The sequence below is a fragment of the Eumetopias jubatus genome, unplaced genomic scaffold (genome assembly GCF_037043125.1).
Source record: "Eumetopias jubatus isolate StellerSeaLion01/CBP00866 unplaced genomic scaffold, mEumJub1_p1.0 scaffold_2, whole genome shotgun sequence".
NCBI lineage: Eukaryota > Metazoa > Chordata > Mammalia > Carnivora > Otariidae > Eumetopias > Eumetopias jubatus.
In genome coordinates, this window is record NW_028274808.1 from 145,017,285 (window position 1) to 145,044,465 (window position 27,181).

General features: G+C 38.3%; 1 protein-coding gene across 1 annotated transcript in view; it reads left to right on the forward strand.

Moving 5' to 3' along the window:
* Positions 1 to 27,181, forward strand: part of ADAMTS3 (ADAM metallopeptidase with thrombospondin type 1 motif 3) — a 249,138-nt gene that overhangs the window by 85,080 nt on the left and 136,877 nt on the right. The window lies entirely within an intron of this gene.

Consider the following 27,181-nt stretch of genomic DNA (forward strand, 5'->3'; position numbering starts at 1 on the left):
TGGATCACTCACCACTCTGATCACCTTTCCTTTGTGATGGTTGCTCATCTTCCATCCTGGAAGAGCCCTGACTTTGTTCATCGTTCTACCCTCCCTGCTGATTTTGGGGGCTGACCTCTCCTTCCCAGCTCCAGGGACAAATCATGGTTGGAATGAGCCAGTCACTGTGGTCTCATTCCGTTTGCTAGGGATCGGTTTAAGCATGGTCATGCGGCCAAACCTGGCCCTCTGAGCTGAGGGCAAGTTGGCCAGTGGATGTTTGAAAAGAATGTCCCAAATATAAGAAAATGCCTTATTTGCTTCCCTGCCCTTCCCTTCCCTCCTTCCTTCCTTCATTTCTTCCTCCCCTCCTGCCTTCCTTTTCTTTTCTTTATTTTTTGAATGTGGACTTGTCGGTCACTGACACCTAGAACTGCGGCCCTTGGAGACATCAGAGAGATTGGAATATGGGGCAAGATGGAAAGACCGAAAGTCCTGGATCCTTGAGGTCAGGTTGAGCAGCTGAGCACTCCCTGCACATAACTTCTTATTATTTCCTGTTGCCATTTCTTTCTTTTTTTTTTTTTAAGATTTTTTTATTTATTTGAGACAGGGGGATATGAGTGGGGGGGAGGGGCAGAGGGAGAGGGAGAGGTGGGGGAGCAGGGAGCCAAGGTGGGTCTCTGTTTCCATTTCTTATAGTTTTCTTTTCTGTTATTTGGCGCTCTGAGCATCCTGATGGATGCAAACCCTTCATATTTTATTAATTTACCTGCAACTTCTTCCAATGAATGATAGCCTAAGCATTGTATATAATATATTCTTCATGTAATTTTTATATTTAACTGAAATCTTTCTTTAATAATTCATAAACCTAGGGGTGCCTGGGTAGCTCAGTCGTTAAGCGTCTGCCTCCAGCTCAGGTCATGATCCCAGGGTCCTGGGATCGAGCCCCACATCGGGCTGCCTGCTCAGCGGGGAGCCTGCTTCTCGCTCTCCCACTCCCCCTGCTTGTGTTCCCTCTCTCTCTGTGTCTCTCCCTGTAAGATAAATAAATAAAATCTTTAAAAAAAATAATTCATAAACCTAGGCAAGGCACCTAACGTGGTTGATAGGAAAATCAAATTGTCTTCTGAAATTTTATCCTGAGTTAAGGTGGCAGCACTTGGCAGCATTTTTCTAAAGTGTATTTAACACTGGCTGGTGTGGGCCTTTGATTTCATTAAGGAAAGTCCTCTACCCCATGGACTTTACGTTTGTTTAGCTAATCTCTTTTTTACAACCAGGCCTTGCTGATAAAAGTAACATTTGCTCTTCTGTTCTTATTGGCTCTGTTTTCCTATTTAACCTTTCAAAATAAAATGCATTTTAAAAAATCCTTCTCTTTCACTCTTCTAGGCCTGCTTTCCCCCAGGATTAGGGACTGTGTATATAACTGGGGCTCTGAAGCAGGTGGAGAAACTTTGCCACAGGTTATTAAGACATTTGGGGGCCTCACCAGTCGGCTAAGATCCGGGAAGTTGAGTCTGTGGCATAGGCTCAGGAGAAGAGTTCTCTTTCCCGGTTTTGCTTCCCTCTTTGTTCTTCCAGATGTATTCTTAAAACTATGGGCAATTATTTATTGTGTGCCCTTTTTAATACACGAAACAGATACCTGTGTCATTTCCTACTACAAAGTCTTATCCAATTTGTATCACCTTTACTGAACTATAATTCATGTATCCTATGATTCACCTGTTTAAAGTTAGTGGTTTCTAGTCTGTTTACAGAATTGTGCAGCCATCGCCACAGTGAATTTTAGAACACTTTCGCCCCCCCAGACAGAAACCCTGTACCCATTAGCAGTCAGTCCCCGTTTCCCCCCAGCATCCCTTTCCCTCCTCCCTCAGTTCTACGAGCCCACTCATCAATGTTCAGTCTCTTTGGACTTGACTGTTCTAGACATTTCCTGTAATGGAATGGTACAATGTATGTTCTTTTGTGACCAACTTCTCTTACTTCGTATGTTTTCAAGTTTCATCCGTGTGGTTGCACGCATCAGGTCTTCATTGCTTCTCATTGCAGAATACTATTTCATTGTATGGCTATCTGGTCTTCAGGGGAGGGGCATTTGGCCTGTTTCCACTTTTTGGCAGTTTTGAATGATCTGGTGTTGTGATCTGAATTTACCCTGTACTTCCTTCAGTTTGCATCCCAGCTTGCAAAGTCACCTTGATAAGCAATGGTGTTTTCCTCAGATTATATCCAGCATTCAGATATGCCATTTTCATGTGTGAGACTTTGTTAACTGAACACTTAATTCCTTAAAACGTGCTTATAACTTCACACAAAACAAGGCAAATGAAAGAACACTCAGCATACATCTAAACACAAATGCCCATACACAAATCCCTGGATTTAAAAAGTTCAAGGAATTCACATGTGAGCACATTACTTTTAACACAGATGGTATTTATAAACCTGGGTTTAGCTTTAAATTGGAAAAAAAATACCCCAAGGTGTTTAATGTTTATCCTTAAATGTCCAGGATAAGACCACGATGACAGCTACCAACTTATTTTTTATGATCTTGGAAAGACATGAGAGGAATAAATTTTTATCATGCGTCACACACAGAGATTTGCGTACCTCTTTCCCTTCTCCATTTAGAATTTGGTGAGGGTAGCAGGGAATTCTTTCCTTACTTGTTTTTCTAGGAACAGGAGAAGGAACTGTCTCTGCATCTATGTGTTTGTATTTTCTCCTCCGAAGGGAAGTCAGTGCCGGGCCCGTTCTCACTTAGATACACAGCAGTAGCCCCGGGCCCGTTCTCACTTAGACACACAGCAGTAGCCCCGGGCCTGTTCTCACTTACCCCGGGCCCGTTCTCACTTAGACACACAGCAGTAGCCCCGGGCCCGTTCTCACTTAGACACACAGCAGTAGCCCCGGGCCCGTTCTCACTTAGACACACAGCAGTAGCCCCGGGCCCGTTCTCACTTACCCTGGGCCCGTTCTCACTTAGACACACAGCAGTAGCCCCGGGCCCGTTCTCACTTAGACACACAGCAGTAGCGCCGGGCCCGTTCTCAGACACACAGCAGTAGCTACGTGGTGTTTGTCCTCTAGCTGGCTGCCTATGCAGCCCATACCTGAGCTGCTTTGGAAGTTTCTTGTGGGATGTGGTGATAAGTACAAGGACTATTCCTTAGGGTGATTACTCACCTGCGTGTTTCAATTCCATAATTACAGGACTTTAGCTTCTTTGTGTAGCTGTTTTGCAGACCATTAGGCTTGTGTAGGTTGCAACTGGTCACCCATAGATTACAGCTGAATGACCACAGAGGACCACCAAAATGACCACTATCATTCTTTTCTACTGCCAGGATTTTGAGGAATCATGGACCTAATAATAGTAAAAACATGAAATAGGATTGGTTGAACTGGGAATATGAATGAGGTTTTCTGGATTGATTGATCTTTCTATATCTCTTTCTTTCTTTCTTTTTTCCCTTTCTTTCTTTTCTTTCCTTTCTCTTTCTCTCTTTCCCTCCTTCCCTCCCTCTTTTTCTCTCCTTTCTTTCCTCCCTCCCTTTCTTTCTTTCTTTCTTTCTTTCTTTCTTCTTTCTTTCTTTCTTTTTTCTTTCTCTTTCTTTCTTTCTTTCTTTCTCTTTCTTTCTTTCTTTCTTTCTTTCTTTCTTTCTTTCTTTCTTTCTTTTCTTTCTTTTCTTTCTTTTCTTTCTTTTCTTTCTTTTCTTTCTTTCTTTCTTTCTCTTTCCATTCTAGTGTCTCTGGGATCTCAGATCCCCCTAAATGGAGACATTACCTGTTAATATTGCAATAATTTATTTTAATACAGGTTGTGTTTGATTGCCTAACAATCAACTAGCTGTGAACAAGGATTAAGCTACTCTGTCTTTTGTGGGAAATTGATTCAAAAAACATTTGTGAGAATGTCACCCCAATGCCATGGGGTGAGCTGAGTAAGATACAGTGGTGACTCTCAGTCAAGGAATTGTTTGGGTGCAAACATTAGAGAGTAAACTTTGTGATCGTAGGGACTCAGACTGTTTTTACTAAACATTGTACAACTATTCTAAAGCACAGTTCTCGACACATGGTAGGCATTTGACAAATATTCATTGAATGGATAACTGCATAATTATAACATCGTATTGAAGTGCTGTAATGGACTTGTGGGGAACATGGAAGGAACTGACTTTGCTGTAGTGAGGGAGGGAGTTTTTGCTGTACATGTCTTTTAGCTGGGTTGCAATGACTGAATAGGATTTCACCAGGCAGATAAGAACAGGGAACTAAATCATGAAAATTACTTCTCATGTTCCAGACATCATGATGGCTAAGTTATTTAATGTTCACATTAATTAAGCAAGGTAGTATTATTGTTCAATTACATTGTTATTGTAGCATTATATCAGTATATACTATAATAATCCTTTTATTATTATATTACATGGAGGAAACGAGTTTAGAGATCTTAGGTGACTACCCCATAGACAAAGAGCTTCTGGTGGTGGTCTAGTTTTGGAACTTAAGGATATTTGTCATCCCTTTCTATATGAGTGACAAGTAATTTCCCAAGTAACAGCCCAAGATCTAATTTCAAGATGAAAAAAACCCCCCAGAAAACTGCCTCTTTCTTGCTACTAGTTAACATATATCAGTAAGCTTTTTCATCTAATGCTGCCTTTCCTGGCATTCTGAGTAATCCCTCTTCAGTGCTCTCCATCTGGGTGATTCTCTTGGTTGCTCCCCTCAGGTGTCTCTCTTGGAACCCAGCCACCATGCCGTGAGAAGCCCCAGTCATGTGGAGAGGCAGGTCTTTGATATACCGCCTTCTAGGTGCCAGACGTGAGAGTGAAGAGCCTTCAGATGATTCCAGACCTCAGCCATTCGAGGCCCTCCCAGCCCATTGAATTGTCCCAGCTAGTCCCTAGACATTATGGAGCAAAGACAAACCATCCTTTTTGGGCCCTGTCTGGAATCCTGACCCACAGAATCTAAAGCAAACATGATGGCTGAAGCTGCAGCAGTCATCTAGTGTCCATGAGGAAGAGGCCACAGGAGTGGCTCAGAGGCCTCAACATCATTAAGTTGCAAAATCAACAAATGTAGCCACTTACTGAGGACCTTTTGTTAAGGCTTCTGTTTCATTTTAATGTGTTTGGGAACACCAGAAAATTGTTCTGTGTATGGAAAGGCTATGAATATTTACACCGGTAGCTGTAGTATTGAGTTGATTGATGAATAAACCAAGACCAACACTGTGTTTAGCCTTTTCCTCATGACAAAGATGCAACCTCTGATGAGAAAACCATTCTAATAGAAGCAGGATGCTCCTAATCTGGAGAGGATTGTTGGCACATAGGGTGAATAATGGGCAATTGTAAGTAATGGGACTGCAATTTTTGATAACAAAAAGTCCAGAGAATAATTAAAGTGGGTTTGTATAATCTGTGGGCATCCACAAGAGTTGGAAACCATGCAGTTTCTAAATCAACTCTTTGTAATGTGTAGACATCAAAGTGTTACTCCATTCCTCTGCCTTAGCCTCAGGGTCTGAACCTGGTGGACCTGCTCAGCGTCTTTCCAGAGTGGAGAAATGGAGGGCTTTATGCCCCACTTCATCCACATGGAGCTGGATCCCTGTCTCTCCCAAACAGTGATATAATTTAAATAATTATTCACGAACCCTCAACTCCTGTCTTACTTCATGTATCCACTTGCTGTTACTGATACAAAACGTGTGGTTGAGCATAGCTGTGGGCCAGGTGCTGATAGGCATCTAGGCCTACTTGTTGAAGGAATGAATTGGCAACAGATGAGGTGTTTGGGGGACTGAATGAGCATGATATACTTCTGCTAAGAAGTTTAGGCTTCATCTTCTAGGAACAGACACCCGTGGACGTTTTTAAGCGGGAAAGTAATTTTTCCCCCTTGAAAAGTTGTTGGAGAGTAAGCTAAAATTTGGAGAAACTGGCAGGGACATTAGTGTGTGAGTGTGGTTTCTGCAATAGAGCAGTTGATCTACAATAAACATAACTTTTAGATTCTACACTTTTACCAGATTTTGATGCATGACTACCAAATGGAATTCAGACCTTTGTCCCTTTTGAAATGTGTTTGAAAAATACTGTGATGCTTACCTTATCTTTGCCTATTTGATGCTTTTTTACATTATTCATATCATATAATTATTATTCTCTCAGGCAATTACAAATGACCTTTATCAAAATTGTGGAGTTTGAAATATTAGTGGTAAAATAGTTTGCTTTTGAAAATTTGAAATAGAAAAGCTATTAAATCATGTTCTGCATATCTTCTGAAATTTTGCACTGACATTATGAGACATACTCTTTTATAAAAAATCATAAATATCCTTCTTAATGACCTTACAGACAATTGAAGAATAAAAAAATACCTCAAAAAAATTGGAGAAGGGAGACACATTTTTTTCTGTAAGGGGATTATTGCTTTTGGAAATACATTTTAAAGTTTCAGCAAACACCTTTTCAGAAAATGATTTATTTAAACAAAATTACTATGCCAAGGTAAGGCTTATACCAGTAACATAGCAACTGTAGGTACACATTTAATTTTGTGAGAAAGATGGCAAGAAAAATGTCTTGAGCTTGAAATGAATGTCTGTTGCCAATTCAATAATGTAAAATATCTCACATGAAGGAAAATCACTGGTTACGATGGTGATTTCTTATAACATTTTAATCTAAGTAATATGATTTTGTCATTCATGTTTTAAAAAAAGGATCTTAGGAATTGTTAAAAGATCATACTAGTACTGTTAGTTGTTATATACATAACATTTAAGAAATCCTTCATCTAAAAAAAGGAAAAAATGATGGAAACAGATGACTGCATTATTTGACTAAAGACTTACTCATACACAATTTCATTTAAGAGGAACTGAAGGTGATGGAGGGAAAACATGTGGCTTGGCATTTGAATGTCATAAAGCAAAGTTAATATACTTTATTCAGTAAAGCATTTTAAAAAATGAACTAATTCTAAAAAAATAAATAAAAATGAGCTAATTCTCAGGAAGCTAAATATTTTTTGTTGTCTAAGGTAATTAGTTACTGTGATAGAATTCTGAATGATTGCATTTTGTGAATAAGTACTTAATAAAATGGTGCAGACTACTTTTCTTTCAAAAAATAAATATATTTTAATTGCCATTTATTAAATTACATTAGTTCATTCCCAAGGTCCCAAACCACGGAAAATTAAAGATAGTGTAATTTTGACTTTTCCTAATATACCATATCAAGCCTCTACTTTTATATGCTTAGGTATTTGTTACTTAGAAGATTCCACTGATTTCAAATTAGTACATTATTAATATGCACTGTATAAAACTCCCAACGAATACATGCATACCCAGGAGTTAGGTAGCCCTGTGTTTTTGAAGACATAGCAGTAGTCTGTGGATGTTGTGATCTTAAGCAAGTTGATCTTTTAAATTTTGTTTTAGCACACTATTCTTAGGGTGTAATACCGTGACCAGTCTTCTTGGTTTGCCTCAGACTAAGGATTTTCCCCAGGACATGGGATTTCGTGCTAAAACTAGCTAGAGAGTATCATGCTAAGCAAAATAAGTGAGTCAGAGAAAGACAGATGCCATATGATTTCACTCCTTTGTGGAATTTAAGAAACAAAACAAATGAACAAAAGGGAAAAAAAGAGAGAGAGAGGCAAACCAAGAAACAGACTCTGAACTCCAGAGAACAAACTGATGGTCACCAGAGGGGAGGTTGGTGGGGGGTGGGTGAAATAGGTGATGGGGATTAAGGAGGGTCCTTGTTGCATTGAGCACCAGGTGTTGTATGGAAGTGTTGAATCACTATATTGTACACCTGAAACTAATATTGTACTGTATGTTAACTAACTGGAAGTTAAATAAAAACTAAAAAAAAAATAAAACTAGGATAATCCTGCTAAACCTGACAGGTTGGTCACTCTTTGTCCTTGAGATCCTTCCAGGGATTCTGTGAGTTCAAGATTATTTCCATAATGATACTAAAACATCACTTGTTTCTTTCATTGTCATTCTCATTCAAGTATACAGTTGAGTTTCCAGAGGCTGCAATAGGTGTGGTAGATATTATAACAGATTGAATTCAGAAGCAGGTGGGAGAATCCAGCTGTCTTCTCTTAAGTCAGACATGAAAAGATTTGCAAAAATATAAAACAGTGCACTCTTTGCACTAAATTTTTTTTTGTTTTGAAAATCATGGCTTTTTTCCCCCATAACATATATTATTTATTTTGCCAGGTAATGAACTCATTATTTTATTTTTAAGTGAATTAAAAATATTTTATGAATTTTAGCTATTTTTTACTATTTTTATAAATTTGCTAAATTATTTCTATTAATTCTTAATAGAATAAATACCAAGAAACATAAGCTATACAAACACAGGCTCTTTGGGTTCCTCAATAATTTTAAAGAGACTTAAAAGCGTCCTAAGACCAAAAAGTTTGAGAAACACTACTTTAGAATTTTTCTACACAAAAGAAGGAACAATATCATACATTCAGCCTTTCAGCAGGCTTTGTTAATGGGACTATGAATCCTTGTCTTACCCCGTTAGCTCTGTGTGCAGCCATGCTGCTCCCCTGGGCCCTAATTTTCATACATGTAAAGGAAGGTACTGTCCATTTACTCTGGCTGAACCTCACTCTAAGTCACAATAGCTAAAACTCAAAAGGAACAAAAAACCAAAACATCTGTGGGAATTCAAAAAAATGGAACAGTTACATCACACTTAACACCCATCCTATTTAATAGAAAGAATCATATAAGTAGTAAGGATACCTTTATTTGTTTTCTCCAAACTTCCTATATTTTGCCATTAACTGCTATTAATGTGTTACCTATTGTTAATAAAATGACCTTAATAAATATACCACAGGACTTTACCTAGCAGGGTGAGACCAGAAGAAATTCTTGTTTTCTTCACTTTATGGGTCTGAGTTATTGTTAGTATTGTTAGTACTCAGGATTGTTAGAAATAATCAAAGCCGCGTGGCTCTAGGAGAGCTCATCCTAGTATTGCTTCTGCAGTCATGACCCCATGGAGGACTGGTTCATAGTGGACCAATATTGAGACCTGGCTGAGAGCTTTGGAATATTGTTGACCACACAACCTTGCAGAATGTATTCTGTGTCAATTTTTCAACCTGTACACTTACTTGAGAATGATCAATAGTGATAGAAATTGGATTCAGTTCATGGCCATAAAATCCATGGGCATACAGATCCATGGGCAAAAGACTAGCAGTGTGATCATCTTTGTTTCCATAAATTGGTGTAGAGGTTTGTTTGTTTTATATAAATATCCAGTTACTTTGAGAATATTTTAGGAAGTTGGTTGACAAGTCTTTGATGTCAGATGGTTCTCGTGATGCGGTGCTTCCATGGTGATTCTTATTAAAGAGACTAGTTTTCTTTCCCAAAGATGACTTCCCTGATGAGATTTAGTGTTAAGTGGTGATTTCTATGTGAAGGAGTTTTGCAAAATGCCCATATCACAACTCTTAGCTCTACTTTTAATTGTTGCCTTATCGAAGAATGTTTTATAATATGAGCAGCATGGACAAACTGACATTTGAGGAAAAGCATCCAATCGGGAAATGCATCCATTTATGGAGCACCTCCTAAATGCCATGTACTATCTTGAAGGAACTGACAGCCAATTAGAAGTTTCAAAAGTTAACATATACTTCTAACAGAGTTAATGTAACTATCCACAGTTTAGGCAGAGGATAGGCTTTGCTGTATCTGAGCTGTGAAATGTATTCCTCTTTATTCTTTCAAAATGGAAAGAAACTTCTTTTTCCTTTTTATACATGTTCATTGTTGAGAAATTCAGGAATACTGTACATAAACGTGACTTCAGTTGACATGTTGTTACATAAGCCTCATTACTCACAGATTGCATACTTGCAAATTCGCTTACTTGCTAATATTTATTTGTACCACCAGAATCAACACTGGGGTGTTTTTGCCATCATTCATGGACATGCACAGAGCAGCAGAAATTTTGAGTTGCCCAAACGTGCGTGTTCCTGGTTGAGGTCAAACAAGGTAACTCTCTGCCTTCTTGTTTCAGTTCTCCGGCTGTAACAAGTATCCTTCTTGCGGTTTACTTAGTGCCACATTTTTTTTTGCAGTTTTGTGTTTTTTATTGGTGATTTCACTGTTTGAAATGGTCTCCAAGTGGAGTGCTGAAGTTCTGGCTAATAATCTTGAGCGCAAGGAGGCCGTGGCGTGCCTTATGGACAAAATACGTTAGGGAAGCTTTGTTCAGGCATGAATTATAATGCTGTTGGCCATGAGCTCCATGTTAATGAATCAGTAATGTATTTAAATAAGTTGTCTGTAAATAGAAACACATCGAAAGCAGAGTTATATGCTGATTGCTTGATGAAAATGTTGTGACCAGAGGCTTTTAGGAATTAAACCCCATATTTCCCCTAGGAGCAATGGTTCAGCATTTGCTAGCTCAGTGTTCATTTGTTCTTTATAAAATGAAATGACCATGATTAATGAGAATAGACTGTTGGTCTCTTAAGGGGTATTTATATGTATTTATACACATGATTTTTTATTAAAACTAAAATGAAGTAGAGCAAACTATTGATGACATTTTGCTATTTGCTAAACATTAGAGTTCAGCCTCTTTCCATGGCAGTACAAATACCTAACAAAATTTAAATGTCGTTGTGCTATAATTGAAATATTTAATCCTTGGGCGCCTGGGTGGTTCAGTCGTTAGGCGGCTGCCTTCGGCTCAGGTCATGATCCCAGGGTCCTGGGATCGAGTCCCACATCGGGCTCCCTGCTCAGCGGGAAGCCTGCTTCTCTCTCTCCCACGCCCCCTGCTTGTGTTCCTGCTTTCGCTGTCTCTGTCTCTGTCAAATAAATAAAATCTTAAAAAAAAAAAGAAATATTTAATCCTTATTTATTATCCCACTTGGCACATGTAAATTCAAATTCCTACAAGTGGAAACGCTGAGTCAAAGGATATGTGCATTTTTAAGAATCCACGCTATCAAACTGTCTTCCTGAAAGGCTGTAATAATTTGTAATTCCAATACTAATGTTTAAGAATGTTTGTTTCTCCATAATTTTGAAGAACTGAGGATTATTTTTCTTTTAAATCTTTGCCAGTCATAAATTAATGGGGGCCACCTTAGCATTCTGCCTACCATAGGACCCAACCTCAGAGTGTGTGATTTAGTTGGTCTACAGTAGAGCTCCAGGATTTGCATTTCTTATGGATCTAAGATCTTTTAAATCATGAATGAAAGAGGAGAGATCACAACCAACAACACAAAAATACAAACAATTATAAGAGAATATTATGAAAAACTATATGCCAACAAATTGGGCAATCTGGAATAAATGGATAAATTCCTAGAAACACATAAACTACCAAAAATGAAATAGGAAGAAATAGAAAATTTGAATAGACTCAATACCAGCAAAGAAATTGAATCAGTAATCAATCTCCCAACAAACAAAAGTCAGGGCCAGATGGCTTCCTAGGGGAATTCTACTAGACATTTAAAGAAGCGTTAATACTTACTCTTCTCAAACTGTTCCAAACAACAGAAATGAAAGGAAAACTTCCAAACTCATTCTATGAGGCCAGCATTACCTTGATTCCAAAACCAGACAAAGACCCTACTATAAAGGAGAATTATAGGCCAATAACCCTGATAAACATGGATGCAAAAATTCTCAACAAGATACTAGCAAATTGAATCCAACAGTACATTAAAAGAATTATTCATCACGATCAAGTCAGATTTATTCCTAGGCTGCAGGGGTGGTTCAATATTTGCAAAAAGTAGAAAGAACATCAGGTTAGGAGTTGAAAGATACGGGTTAAAATTCTAGCTGTGTCACTTACTACATGACCTTGGGCATGTTGTTTAACTTCAGTCCTAGTATTTAAATAGCACAAGAAGGTTTTAAAGATTGAGAGAACAAATAAATATGGAATGGGCTATATAAGTTTAAATTGATGTTGTTATCACTTTTACAGTACCATATATGTGGAACTCAAACACTTAGGTACATAACTAACTTCTTTTGGGGTACTTCCTACATGTTGAATGGAAGTGAGGCTCCATTTGTTTGTAGCATATGAATCTCAGGGTGCTGACCAGCATTGGTCTCTTTACGCTTTCCTTAAGCGGCTATTTAAAGATCAGGATGTGCTTGGGTTTGAAAGCAGAGGCTTGTCATCTGTATTTGGTAGTTAGTATGTACCACCAGCTACGGCCAGCTACGCTTTCACTAGGATTTTATCTTATTAGTCTAGTTGGTTGATGTACAGAATAGTAATAGGGAGCAATAGAGGCCAGCCATTCTATAAAAACCATGCTTTGTTGTTGAAAACAATCTTTTTCTAATCCCTACTCATATCTCTGTGATTTACATTTACAATTTAAAAAGAATAAAAAGCATTAATCGGCTGGCATACATAATGGAAAGCACAGCTCTTATTCTTCAGAGATTTTGTAAGAAATAATAACTGTAAATGCTTGGAAAATCATTTATGCATAAGCATACTACTTAACAAAGTTTGTGACATTGAGAGACATATTTTAATGCCAGCACGTAACTTCAATAAATTTTGTCATAGAATGATACCATGTTCGTGTGATGTCACACTTTTCATATAGCACAGGTGTGCAAAGAAAGGTTCAGGAGGATTAAATACAATTGTGTGAATCACTGGACTCTGTGCCTGACAGACATTAGATCAACAAATGTGGCTATTCAAAACAACAAATGCTTTAGCCTCATATTTAATCTGTCAGGGTCAAGGCTTATTTTGAAGCAAGGTATAGGTTCTTTGACAGATAAACCTCCTTTTCTTGAGATGGTGTATTAGCTACTGCTGCATCTCAGGGCAAGAACATCAGAAGAAACTCAAGACGTGAGGTGAGTGCTGCAGAGCAAGTGTAAATTTAGAGGGAAGGAGGGAACTAGAAAAAGTCTGTATCCACAGAGCTTGATAGTGGACATTGGCTGCTACTAAACTAGCTGGAGAGATGCTTTAGCATTTTAATGTGACTTGCAGGCAGGGTGTGGCTTTTGATCAGGAGCTGACATTAATGATCAGGGTCAGCTGTGGTTAAAGCTTGTTTTTTCCATCATAAGAAGATCATCAGGGAAAAAAGTCAGTATATTTCAATACTGTAAACTGTTTGGGGCTGTTTCAGCCATTTGGCAGCTCTATAAACAGAGTCGGGTTTCATTGAAAGAATGAGAACTGAGAAATATATGTTCTTTCGTTCCAGCTGAGGTGGCTCCTGTTCCAAAGGAGAACTAGTTTCTGAGTGTTAATTTTGAGAATCGGATCTTGTTATTTTTTTTCCTGAAAATACTATGAATCTCCTAAATAATTGTTCTGAAAAATATGAAAAATTTGGCATTTATTTTCTTTTGGTGTAAGCTAAATAGAATAACTAGACAATGTAAAAGGGAAATTCCATTACTGGTTGTTGGTCCCATTGGTATGAAATAAGGTGGAAGGACTCAAGGTTGATTTCCAAGATCACTCCTCAGTTTTAAAGTTCTATCATTGTTATTAGTTCTCTTTAATACCTCAGTGAAATATTCTTTATTTAATGTAAACTTTTAATGAAGTAGAGTAGAATATCTGTCAGGGTCCTGGTAGGGAGCAGTGCCATTCTATAAGAGGTTTAACTGAGAAGAGTTTCCTGAAGGGACTCTTTAAAGAGATGTGGGCAGGGATAAGGGAACCAATGTGGGATGATGAGGCACCCAGAGCCTTTCAAGAGGTGGATGTTGTTATTGTCCCAAGGCCACAAGGGATAGATAAGGTAGGGACATGGTATTAAAAATTGGGGCCATGGTAAAAGGTACCTGAGGCATACCACTGTCAGATGTATGATGTGGTGGGAAAGGAAGATAGAGACAAATACCTAACCTTTCTCTTCTCCCATCCTCTGACATGGAGGATGCTGGGGGAGGGTATTACAGGCCAGACTAAGATGTGGCATATGTCATTTTCACCCACATTGCATTGGCTGATATCTGGACATACCTAATTACAGAGAAGGCTGGGAAGTATAGTTCTCCTGTATGTCTAGAAGGATGAGGGAAACACAAGTACTGGTGAGTACCAGCAGCCTCTGCTACAGAAGGATCAAGAATGACTCCCAAATTTCTGACCCAACACCTGGTGGACTGTGGTTGGGGTTAGGAAGCTATCTTGGGCTTTCTTCTCATCTGTTGGCTACTTTATGCATAACGACTCTTGGCTTTTTCTCTCATTACTACTTGCTCTTCAGAGGCTCTTTTTTGTTTATATTCAGCATATGCACATCTTCTAGATCTTTCCCATTCCTCTCCCCTTGAATATCTCTGTTCCTTTATCCTGCTATATTTTCTTCATAATACTTTTTCACTATATGAAAATACATCACTTACTTACTTGTCTGTTGTTTTCCCTAGCATTTTAAGCTTTATGGAATGGTGACTTTGTCATATTCCTCACTGTACTCCCAGTTCCTGGAACAATGAATGACCCACAGTAGGAACTCAAAAATTTTTGTTTAGAGGAAGTATCACAGGATTCCATGAGTCATTGTAGCATTGCACCATAATTCTCTCTTTGTTTTCTTATTTATGCCCACTCGGTATTCTGTCTATTTGCATCACTTCTGTTTCTCTCCTCACAACTTTTTCTTTGTTTGCTTTAGTTTGATTTATGTTTTGATTATGTTTTGCTGGTGAAAGTTTTCATTGATGTTACAGAAACTACCCTAAAATCTTAACAGTCCATGTTCCATTTTTAAATTCCTTTATATGTTCGGGTGCCTGGGTGGCTCAGTTGGTTAAGCAACTGCCTTCAGCTCAGGTCATGATCCTGGAGTTCCGGGATCGAGTCCCACATCGGGCTCCCTGCTCAGCGGGGAGTCTACTTTTCCCTCTGACCCTCTTCCCTCTCGTGCTCTCTATCTCTCATCTCTCTTTCTCTGAAATAAATAAATAAAATCTTTAAAAAAAATAAATTCCTTTATATGTTCTTGGGTTTCTAGTTGGTTGCTATTTATTTGTTGCTGATGCCTTCTAGTTTCCTTTGCTATTGTTCCCACTCAGTTTCTGTTATAATCTCATGCCTCATCTCGGGACTTACCTTCTGTTCCGGCCAGACTTTTCCCTTGAGTTCTTGTAACAGTTTTGGAAGCTTTGTCTCTATCATCAGACCTTCCCTGTCTTCACTATACAACTTTGTCTCAAACACTTCAAAATACTATGTAAGGATCAAGTATATTGCTTTTATTCACTAGGTGTTCTTTTTCTTTCTTAACTCTAACTCCGTTCTTTCAGCTTTCCATTGTTGTGTACCAAACCACCCAAATTTAGGGTGCCAAATAACAGCTACTTTATTATGTTCATGGATTTTGTATGTCAGGAATTCAGAGGACAAGTGTGGATGATTTGTCTTTGCTCCAGAATGTCTGGGTCCTCATCTGGAAATGCTCAAAAGACAAGAGTGATTTGAATGGCTGAGTGTTGGGACTCTAAGGAGCTGGGTTCTTCATTTGCATGTCTGGTGGCTGGGCTGAGTGATTCGAAGGCCTCAGCTGTTACCAGAGTGCCTGCACATGGCCTCTTCATATGGCTTGGGCTTCTCAGTGTGGCAGCTGGATCTGAGAGGGGACATGTGGAGAGAGAGTGGTCCTTGGGACTGAGGCAGAACCTGCAAGGCTTCTCCCCAGCTAGGCTGAGAAATCACACAGTGACACCTCTACTACATTATTTTGATAAATATAATAGTAAGTCATAAAAGCTGGCCTGGATTCAAGGGAGGGCAGTTAAATTCTACCTTTTGACAGGAAGTATCAAGCTCATACTGACAAAACCAATGTGGGATGGAAGATTGTGCTGTAGGCCATCTTCGGTAAATAAAATCTGCCACATTGACCTCTATCTAATTCATGGGATTTCCTCTGTTTAACTCAATCAGGTTGAAATGTCCCATGACCTTGTTACTCAAAGTGTCATACAGGGACCAGAAGCATGAACATGATCTGGGAGTTTATTAGAAATATAGAATTTAAGAGTGCTAAATCAGACTCTGCATTGACAAGATCTCCAGGTGATTCATTTATACTTTAGAGTTTGAGAAACACTACCCTAGGAAACATTGACCACGATAGGGCTTGCCAGTATCCACCCAATGGCAGAAAAATAGTAAGTGCTAAAGGAATAGTTGAACTGATCTGGATTGAACTCCTATTTACAAGCAAAATTTCTATACTTTAAATTATACCTGTCATTACTAAATTTTAACACTATTAATGTTAATTGTGACCTACATTCTTTTCAGGAACAGTAAACATATCTTCAGTTTGTGTCCTCAAAATGTAATATGCACAATCCTAGGTTTAATAATTAATCTCTGTGACTCAAGAAGGTTTGGAATGATTATGTATTTTGCTATGTATTATAATGCTATTTTGAATAATTTCAAGGGTAAAAAAGTTAGGTTCTTTTGGATTTTACATTCCCCTTGAACTGTTTTTTAATTGTTGAATTTATAAAGCTTTTTCTCTCCTGTGACAACTGTTAGTAGATATTTATTTTATACTAAATGAAAGAATATGATTTTTAATTTGTTTCTTATAACTTTTTTTGTTTGTTTCTTAAAACTGTTAAGACACCCTGACTCTTTCTACAAACTCCTAAAAATCCAAGAAATGTATACATATTTTATCTTTAGTAGATGACTGTTATGTATTTTAATTATACAGAGTTCAATTCATAGATTCCATTGACTCATGTTTCCTTTAAATAGCCATCTTCTTAAAATTTGTTTTTAGAGTAAGGGAATAAATATCCAGAAATTCATTTTGATTGGCACATTATTTGTTAAGCAGTTTTTCTCAAACTATAATTTCCAGACTACTACTATTTGCAGGATCTGAAGTGCTTGTTAAAATTGCAGATTTCTGATCTCCATCCCAGTCCTTTTGAATCAGACTCTCTGGGTTGGAACATGGAAAGTCTCTGAGGTTGGGACCCAGTTTCTTTGGCACACTAAAGTTTGCGACCTACTTTACATTAGTCTTATAGTCATATTTCAAGTTACTTATCATGTGAATAAGCAGGTCTTGGGATGTTGGCAGGGACCAGCCTTTCAAATTCCCATCTTTCCTGGGAGATCTAACATTGAAAGATCATTTAATTGGAGATCATTTTAGAGATTACCTAGTAAAACTCTCGTAATTTTTCAGATTATAAAACTGAGCTCCAAAGAGTTTATATGACTTTTCGAAAGTCATGCTAGTGAATAGCAAAGCTATGTCCAGAACCCAAATCTTGTCAGCCAAGCTAGTTTCCTTCTTTACGCTAAGATGAGGTAGGTTCGTCTTATCTTTAAGCCTAGTAGTTAGGTATGTTAATGGGTTAATGGTAAGATTATAAAGGAAATCCTGAGCATTTAGTTGGAAAGGATCTATTGGTTTTCCGAATTTCTCTTGTTAACAAAAATGAATGTTTGCAGTCTTTGATTCTGTCAGGGTTTTAGTCACCTAATTTAAGTCTTTTCTTAGCCATTTTCTTGTATGTATTAGAAACCTCCTCTTGACTCAGGAAGATTACTAGATAAAATGCCTTAATGTGAAAACTCGAGGAAAAAATCAGATACACTAAGGGGTGATTTATCCTCTTTATGAAGAGGAATAAAGCTTTTCTTTAAATGAATACAGTATTTTATATGCCATAAAAGTCCATAAATGTCAAACACTTACGAAAATCATTTTACTAGAGATTTTTAAGACTTTCTGAAAATGAGGACTAGGGAAAGTTCTCCTCCCACCCATCTTGACATTCAGTCCCCCTCACACCCTTTCTCCCTCGCTTCCCTGTTGTACCGCATTCTTTCCCTCTATAACTGTACAGGTGCAGTAGCATTGTAGCTGTGGGCGAGCCACAGTCCACCCACTTTCTTTTTACATTGTTCAACCACTACATTGACTTTTAAACTGCAAAAGATACTTAAGAGTGTTGCATAATTTGGGTTTTTCGGTTTTCTTCCACGAAGAAAATTCTGTGATTTAACATTTTTGGATATTTTACATTTATGAATATTCAGCACCAAACTTATCATGACTGTTGAGGTACGTCATGCCAGCATATTTGTGAAATATTGGATAACACTAACCATTGTTAATATATTTAATCCTATAATTTATACATTTCCAGAACACTATGCTTTCTTGTTTCTGATTAAGCCATAATGCTGTCTTAGTTTTAACTTGAAGTATATAGGGCATGTAGTTTCATTCAACAAGTACCTACCTCTTTCAATATGAAAAGATACGTGGCAATGTATCTTGACTTATAGAATAAGTCAACAAGAAGGGAAAATAAGGGAAGGGAAACTGATGTCCAAAAGAAGGTTGATATCTAAGGATTCATGGCACAAGATTGTCTTAAAGTTAGAATAAACATTTGACTTCAAATTTTCTTACAGATATTGTTAGTTACATAATTACAATGCTTATGAAATAGAAATAAACCAGTTTTTCAGAAGAAGCAAAATTGTTCCTATTACTAAAATCTGAGAGATTTTTCTTCCTGGATTCTCATGTAGCAAACAATGTATGATATTGAGAGAGGTCCTCAACAACATGCTGTTATTACAATAATGGGCTTCTTAGGGCTTTTTGGTATAATCTCCTTCATAATAGTTTGATGGCTTTAACACTTTGCATAGTTGAGTGAAAACTGTTTGATTTAGGGGCCCAAATAACCGTAGCATGGCTTAACTGAGGCAGGGGCTGGTAGTAGAGATTAGAGTAAATAAGAGGAATTAAACTGAATATATAGAAAATCCTTTAGTCTTCAGGAAATCTTCCTAGAATTTTATTTCTTGCAATCTAGATTTTGATAATCAGGGAACTTGGAGGGTTGGAGATTATGCTTTTTAATTGAAGAACTGACATGATTATGTCTAGTATTGCTGGTTAAGGTTAGATCCATTTGCTTTAACAATTAATTGAATCAAAATTAATTGAGTCAAGATGGTTGCAATCACTCTCTCTCTTTTTTAATTTAGGGCTCTAATCATAATACCTGCCTGAATAGGAGAGCCTGTTCACCCCCTTCATAGAACAGATTCTGCAAATATACATTTAGTGTTATCAGTTTGCAAGGGATTATGTTAGATGCTGTTGAGATTCAGAAGTCATCTCCAGGAGGATCATTGTTAAATGAAATGCCAGCCAAACCTAAATATAAATCTGGAATTTAATCAGATTTATATTTTGATTCAGCTGACACCTTACTCAGCATCTTTTAATCTCCAGGGACTTGCATAGTTAAAACGTAAATGATTAAAATAAAAATTGACAATGATAAGTACCATAGACATAAAAATAAAATGCTGGAATCCAAAGTAGTAAAAGTTTTTTCTGGCTTTGGAATAAGGGAAAACTTTATGGAAATCAGTGACATGGCTTGGGGAATATTTTAGTTACTTCTTCATTTTCATAAACTCTCTCCAAATACATCTCAAATAATTAAGTTTCTTTAATGTAAAAAAGAAATGTTGTCTTTGCTTACCAGATACGGCTTTGAATCAGTTCTACTCACTATTTTCTTGCCTTTCTCAACTCTTTTGTCTTCCTCAATGTCTCCTCTGTAGAAATTTTAGGGATATCATTGAAATACTCCTTGAAATTCAGGAAAGATTTGGAAATCGTAATAACATCTGTCCATTCTGATGATAAAATGGGACCAGGCAATGTGTCTATGGGTACACTGATAGAATAAATGTTGGAGGAAGCATCATAGTGAAGTGGCAAGTCTCAAAATGTGTTTTCAAGGAAACTTCGTGAATTAACATGGAGCTGTTGTACCACTAAGGTATAATGATAGTCTTTCTTGAATATTATATCTACAATTATTCTCTCTCACATACACACACAACATTAATGTAAAATTTTCTCAGAGCCTCTTCTAGACATTTAAAACTAAGTTCAAATAAACTAGTTTAAAACTTAATAGACATTTTAAAAAGCAAAAAACCAAAAAATAGGTGTGTGAAATTTATTATTGCTTTTCTATGCTATGACCTAGTATAACATGGTAACCAATTTAGCACAAAACAATGGATATCTGGTTGACGTCAGCTTCAATAATGTGTTCTATTATTTGGCACATGTTTCCTGACATCTACACAAATCTACCTAGTTCTGCTCTCTTTCCTTAATAGATTCAAGAATCACTGCAGTAAAACAGTATTTAGGTGTCACAGTTAAAAATGGAATGTTTCCATAGCGTAAGTTATTTAGATTATCTGGCACAGAGTTTTCAAGAAAACCTTAGTAATTCTTGTTGGAAGTCTTTAAAATATCTTTTATACTGATTTTTATCTTAAACCAAGTTAACTCAGTTTAGTCTTTTCTTAGTGACTGATGTTTATTGTTATCAACATATAGAGACTTGAGTTTTACCTTTTTTGTAGGGCTTTATAGTTTGCAAAGGGCATTCATAGACATTATCTCACCTGAAAGTCCCTATATCCCACACCCCTTACTCTTGTTTGCCATTTACACTCTGATGAGAATTAGGAAACTATCTAACCTGGTTTATTAGAATTGGGTGTCAAATAAAGCTGTGAGGACCCCTCCTAGTGAGTAAGGAGTGTGGCCTTTGTGATAGCTGTTTCCATCCTCAGAGGCTATTTGGCTTAATTCTGGATTCTTGGCAGTGTTTGTTGAGTGAGGTAGCTGGAAGAGTTGACCAGATGAGAGGGGAATTATGCAGCTGGATTTTTAGCCTAGATTATTGTTTTATAAATATTCCCTCCAAAATGCTGTCAAAGGGCCCGTGTGAAGACTTAATTAAAAAATAAAATGTGTTTAATATAATACACTTAATGCTGTCCTCAACATAATAAATATTTTAAAACTTCATTTATGTTAAATTTTGGGAAATAGTTTGAGAAATACAATAAATATTTCCTGAATTGTTACATGGGAGTAGAGAATGGTAAATGTGGAGGGCTTTGTGTCACAAAGGGGAATTTATAAAATATTACCTTGATATCATACATCATTTAAGTAACATTGAAGATGGGTTAAAAATGATTGCATCTGTTTAACAGAATCTTCTAGAACTATATGTCTTCTTATGTGTGACATTTCTAAAAATTCCTAAGTTAAAATTTCAAAGTTGTAAATACCTGGCAGCATGATACATAATCCCAGTACTTGGAAGGACACAGTCTGAGACTTTTTCGTTTTATATGTTGGGTTTTATTCCTCTAAGTCACTCTCTTGTATTCTATTGTGAAATCAAACTGGGGATCTGAGAGCAGGAGTGTGTTATTTAATGTTGGGGTGTGACAGTGCATGGTCTTTGGACTTCCAACAATGTCCACTGAATGCATGACTCCCTAAATGAATATCTCAGTGGATAAAAGAGCCTTCAGTACTTAACTGTTAGTACTGATGATTTTCTGCTTGGGGTGGTCTAGTCTAAAAACATGAGTACTTTTTGAATAGTCACCCTATATTTGGTAGCTACTAAGTGAGAGAAATCAATATAGTGTGGTAGAAAGAGCAGCAGAAAAAATCTACCCGTAATGGCTCTGACTAGGATCTGATATATATATGGTTTGACCACTTCCTCTTCCATAGCTAGTTATTTATTTATTTATTTATTTATTTATTTATTAAGATTTTATTTATTTATTTAACAGAGAGAGAGAAAGCTAGAGCAGGAACACAAACAGGGGGAGTGGGGGAGGGAGAAGCAGGCTCCCCGCAGAGCAGGAAGCCCGATGCGGGGCTCGATCCCAGGACCCTGGGATCATGACCTGAGCTGAAGGCAGAGGCTTAATGACTGAGCCACCCAGGCGCCCCCCATAACTCTTTTTAATATCTCTTCAGCCCCTGTCACTCTAATTAGATACGTTTTTTTAATTTCCTTCCCACAGTCCTCATTCTTTGTGTCTTCTTTACTGCAGTTACTTTTATTTTGATAAAACTCTCTCTGGCTGAGATGCCCATACACTCTTCTCTGTGTTCCTCCCATATCCTCTTGCCATTCCTTTTCAACTTCCCCTAAGAGGAAACCCCTAAGAGGGTTTATTTTCATTTGCCCATTGCTTACGTTAATTTCTTCTCCCTCAAATATTAGACACCTACGTTGACTCAGGCACTGTTCTGGGCCCTGGGATGCAGCAGTGAATGGGACAAAAGCCATGCTTGGTGAAGCTTATGTTCTGAAAGGGTGACAATCACCTAGGCTAGGCCTTGTTAAAAACAAAACAAAACAGAAACAAAAACAAAAGGGATCAGTAAAGAGCCTGTGGCTGGAGTGGAGCTAGCAACAGTGAGTAAGGAGACAGGCCCAAGAGGTGGTGGTGCCAAGAGCAGAGGAAGCTCAGTGGGCCTCATAAGAACTTTGGTTATTCATCTGAGTGAGAAGGGGAGTCTGTAAAAGCAGAAGGAACTTAGGTTTTAAAAGGCACCAAGTATTTACTTTCTCCTGTAATTACTCTTCATTCCTTTTCCCTCCTCTTTCCCCTTTTCTCCTCCCATCGTCACTTCTGCCTCCTGGACTTTGACTTAACCTCATGTTGCTTGCTTTCTAGTCTTTTCTTCCCTCTGTCAGGTAGTTGTCAGATCAATCTTCCCAAACCACTTTGTTCTCATCCACTGATCCACTGTTGTCGTGGTTGTTCTCATTCTGCATGTTAGAGTTCAGACTCGAGGGACATGAGTCCTCCATTGCTTCATTTCCCAGAACTGCTCCACACAGACTACTCTGAATGAGCGGGTTACTCACTGCCCTCAAGCTTGTGTTAGGCTTTTGCACTTCAGAACCTTGCTCAAGCCTGAACGGTCTCACTTCTCATGCCTTCTCTCACACCACCTTTTGAAGACCACTACAAGTCTGAAAAGTTGTTATCCCCTCACTTATACCATTCATTCCTGTAGCTTTTCATAAAAAAATGGGTTGGAGACATATTTTGTACTAACAGTAGTTCTGGGGCTTATGGAGGCCAAGACGAATGAAGAGAGTCTGCCTCAGGAGTTGACAGTGCCCTTGGGGAGACAGAGGATAATACATTTAACATTTAGGTAAAATGACCTGAAATTTGTGTGAAGGGTCATGAGATCAAAGAGCACACAGCTCTGAGTCAGAATGATGAGCTAAGATGTGTCCTAATTTAGACGGGAGTACCTAATGTATGTAGAGGTAAGGAAGTCATTTCTAAGGAATTCACATTTAAGCTGAGACCCCCAGAGAATGAAAAATAGCCCACTAAGGAAAGTGTGGTATATTGGGAGAGGAGCCTTCTAAGTAGAACCAACAGCATTTCAAAGGCCCGAGGCAATAAGGAGGTTGGAAATACCAAAGGAAAAACAGAACTGGGCAGAGGCCCTGAGGATGGTGCATCGTAAGCCAGGTGAGTGTGGCGCCGCCTGAGGTTGATGGGCAGGGCCAGATGAGGCGCAGGCGCTGAAGGCCATGAGGAGTGTGGTTTTAAGTGCAATGGGAAGCAATTGAAGTGTTTTAAGCAAAGGCGTGACATGATCTTATTTGAAGTTGAGACTGCCATCTGTTCATTAAAATCCACTTGTCTCTTCTCCCTGGGCACCCAGCCAGATTCCATTTCCTGGTTCTCTTTGCAGTGGGCTTGGAGCTGTGTGACTGTATCTTATGCATGGAAGTAAATGGTAGTGGTAAATAGCTACATGGTGAGTGGTGGTGAATAGCCCCACGACTCGGACTAGCTCATAAAAACCTCCTGTGGGGGCTTCCTCATGCTGTTTGCCTTCTGACTGGGCAAACTTGGGAGCCCCTCTTGAAATGGTAGAGCCACTTTCAGCATGGACACCTGCATGGCTGTGTGGAACAGAACCCCTTCCCAGCTGACCTAGAACTATCCTGAGCTTTTATGTGAGCAAGAACAAAGCGCCTTATGTGTTGAGCTATTACACATCCTGCTCATTTGTTACCACATTCTCATTTGTCTAAAATAATATGATAGCTTACAAGAGCCATTTTGGCTTCTGTGCTATAGGAGAATGTGAGACACTGTGGACAATAGCAGTGGCCAAAGTGAAGTCCCCATGGAGACTAGCGATATTTCAGTTGGAATAGATTTTAAGTCATTTTGGATATAGAATGAACAGCTCCTACTGACAATGTGGTGTGTGTGTAGTAAACTTGTGGGGGAAAAAAATCTCACTTGATTTGAGTCTCAAGGGCGGTATCACTTACTTTTTGGACTTTCTGTAACGTACCTCACTGAATACCAGTAGGTATATATTTTGTTTATTTGACTAGATTACCCTAAACTAGAGGGCAAACAAACCATATCTTTGAGAAGCTTTTATTTACTGTTGTGTCTAGAATGGTGTTTTATTTATTTAATTTTTTTATCATATATATTTTCTTAATTAAAATTGTTATTTTGAGATAATTTTAGATTCACACACAATTTTAAGAAGTAATACAGAGATAGCCCCTATACTTTTTTTGTGTGGTTTTTGATGTAGTGTTCCATGATTCATTATTTGCGTATAACACCCAGTGCTCCATGCAATGCGCGCCCTCCTTAATACCCGTCACCAGGCTAACCCATCCCCCCACCCCCTCCCCTCTAGATCCCTCAGTTTGTTTCTCAGAGTTAGTATGGTGCTTTAGATCAGGTACTTTTTGAATTAAGCTTTGCTTAAATTAATGAATAAAAGGGTAGGCTCTTAGATTTTTTGACCATGGAGTTGTCGAGGGTCATGTGACCCAGCATTGCCTTGCCACTGATATCACCTCAGCTTAGCTTAAATTTTCATTGCCTTCTAAGGGAGAGGCTTAGCTGTGTTAAATTTTTGTGTTACCTGTGTTTGCCCAGTCATAATGGAAACAGCCTAAGGAAGCCCACATGGGAGGATTTATTGAGCTAGCCCTATTCTTGGTATTCACCACTACCACTTACTTCCCTGGGTAGGATACAGTAACACGGTTCACAGCCAACTGCAAAAAGAGAGCCAGGAAATGGAATCTGGCTTGGTGGGGAAAGTAATATCATGGGGCCTGGGATTTGAATATTTGCAATAGAAGGTATGTAGAAATGTTTTTTAAAGGCATGTGAGCTAATCCTCACTGCCTCCCCATCACTTTCAAGTGTCCACACTAGCCATTGCCCAGTGCTCAGAGTTGCTTCATTGACCACTGTTTCCATCAACAGTTAGGCACTCATCTGGGAGAAACATTATGATTTATGGGAAGTCTCAAGATGGGAGGCAGTTCTGTAATCCAGATGAGCAATGATGAGGTCTGTAACTAAGGAAGTGGTGGTGGAAATAGAAGGATGGGGTAAGAAAGTAAGAAACTTTATAGAACATGGTGACTGGATGGATTTGGTGCAAAGAAAAGACTAGAATAAAAATGAATAAGCCCCATGCTGATAAACCTCAGTTTATAAACTTAAATGTATATCAACAGACCACTGTTTTCAAGATAAAGCCAGTTAATACTTTAATACTGCCTACCACCAATGGATGGCATGAGTGATGAGCGTGGACATTTAAGCCTTGGACATGGTACTGTTTGTGCTTAGTTTGGATGTGTTTTATGAACGTTATTAAACCATACATGCTTGAGAGGGGCAAAAACAGTGATGTTGAAATTACTGGTTAAAAGAGATAGACGAATAGGACACCAATGCTAAAGAGATTAAAATGACAACTAGAAAGCATGAGAAAAATGTTGGAAATTACATTTGTGGAGGAGATCCATTGACAGTAGGAACAGCTCTGAAGGGTAAAGATTAATCAGGCCCCTAGTAAAAAACACTGCATTTCACGGTACAGGAGTAGGGGAAGAGTGATTGACCAGATGAGAAAACAACTCCAAATTATGGGAGTTAGGTCTCGAAGGTCAGCATGAATATCCAATGCCCATCAGCTCAGTGTTCTTTTTAGTGAAGGCTAGAAGTTTCTTCAAGAGGGTAAGGACTAAGCATGGTGAAGGAGCAGTGGCGATGTTTTCTCATGAGCCATGGTCACATAAAGTCAAGGGCTGTTTGTGCACAGCATCAGGGGGATGATGGGAACACCCTAGCTTCCAAGACCTCCTCGTGAAGCTTACACAGGGGAAGGAGGGCATAGAGCATGCCAGGTGGAAGAAGTCAGAATGGAAACCAGGGAACAGATTTGAATGCAATAGAAAAGCTACAGTCAGGCATATTTGCTGTAAACAAATGCCATTTGGGAAGGTGTACCTACCTTTCATGTCTCTATTGCTCAACAGAGAGTGGTGGAACCGTTACAGCGACAGCTAGAAGGGATGAGCATCCCCAAGGCCCAGCCCATGTTTCATGAGAGCCAGTGATCTTGTATTTGAAAATGGAGAATAAGCCAAGGGCCTCAGAAGAAAAATATGACTTACTTCTAGATCCAATGTGTATTTCCAAAATAATTACAATTCCCACACTAACACAAGTTACTTCTTCAACTTTATTTTCAAATAAAAGCACAGAAATTTAAATTAATGCTACATATTAATGCATGACCTTTAAATTAGAAATATGAGCTGTAACTAGTTGACTGTAATGTGGACTTGATACCTAATGAGGAGCCAATTTCAGACAAAAACCATCATTTCTATCCAGCTCTAGTACTGAATATAGTCCTGGTATTTTCTAAATAAAAGAGGAAACCTCCAGAAAAAGACTCTAAATATTAGTGAGGTAGAAGGCAATGAATGCAAGCATAACTTTTTTAGTATGGAAGGATGAGGCTTGAGGAGGGAAAAATAATGTATAAAATCATCAAGTGTTAGTTTAAGATAGGACAAATATGAGTGAGTTCTTCAAATTAATAAATATTGGAAATGCAGCGTTTCCACTGAAGCTTAAAGAGGCTTTTCATTTTTTATTTATTTATTTATTTATTTATTTTTATTTTTTAAAAGATTTTATTTATTTATTTGACAGAGAGAGACACAGCGAAAGAGGGAACACAAGCAGGGGGAGTGGGAGAGGGAGAAGCAGGCCTCCCGCAGAGCAGGGAGCCTGATGCCAATGCGGGGCTCGATCCCAGGACCCTGGAATCATGACCTGAGCTGAAGGCAGAAGCTTAACGACTGAGCCACTCAGGCGCCCCT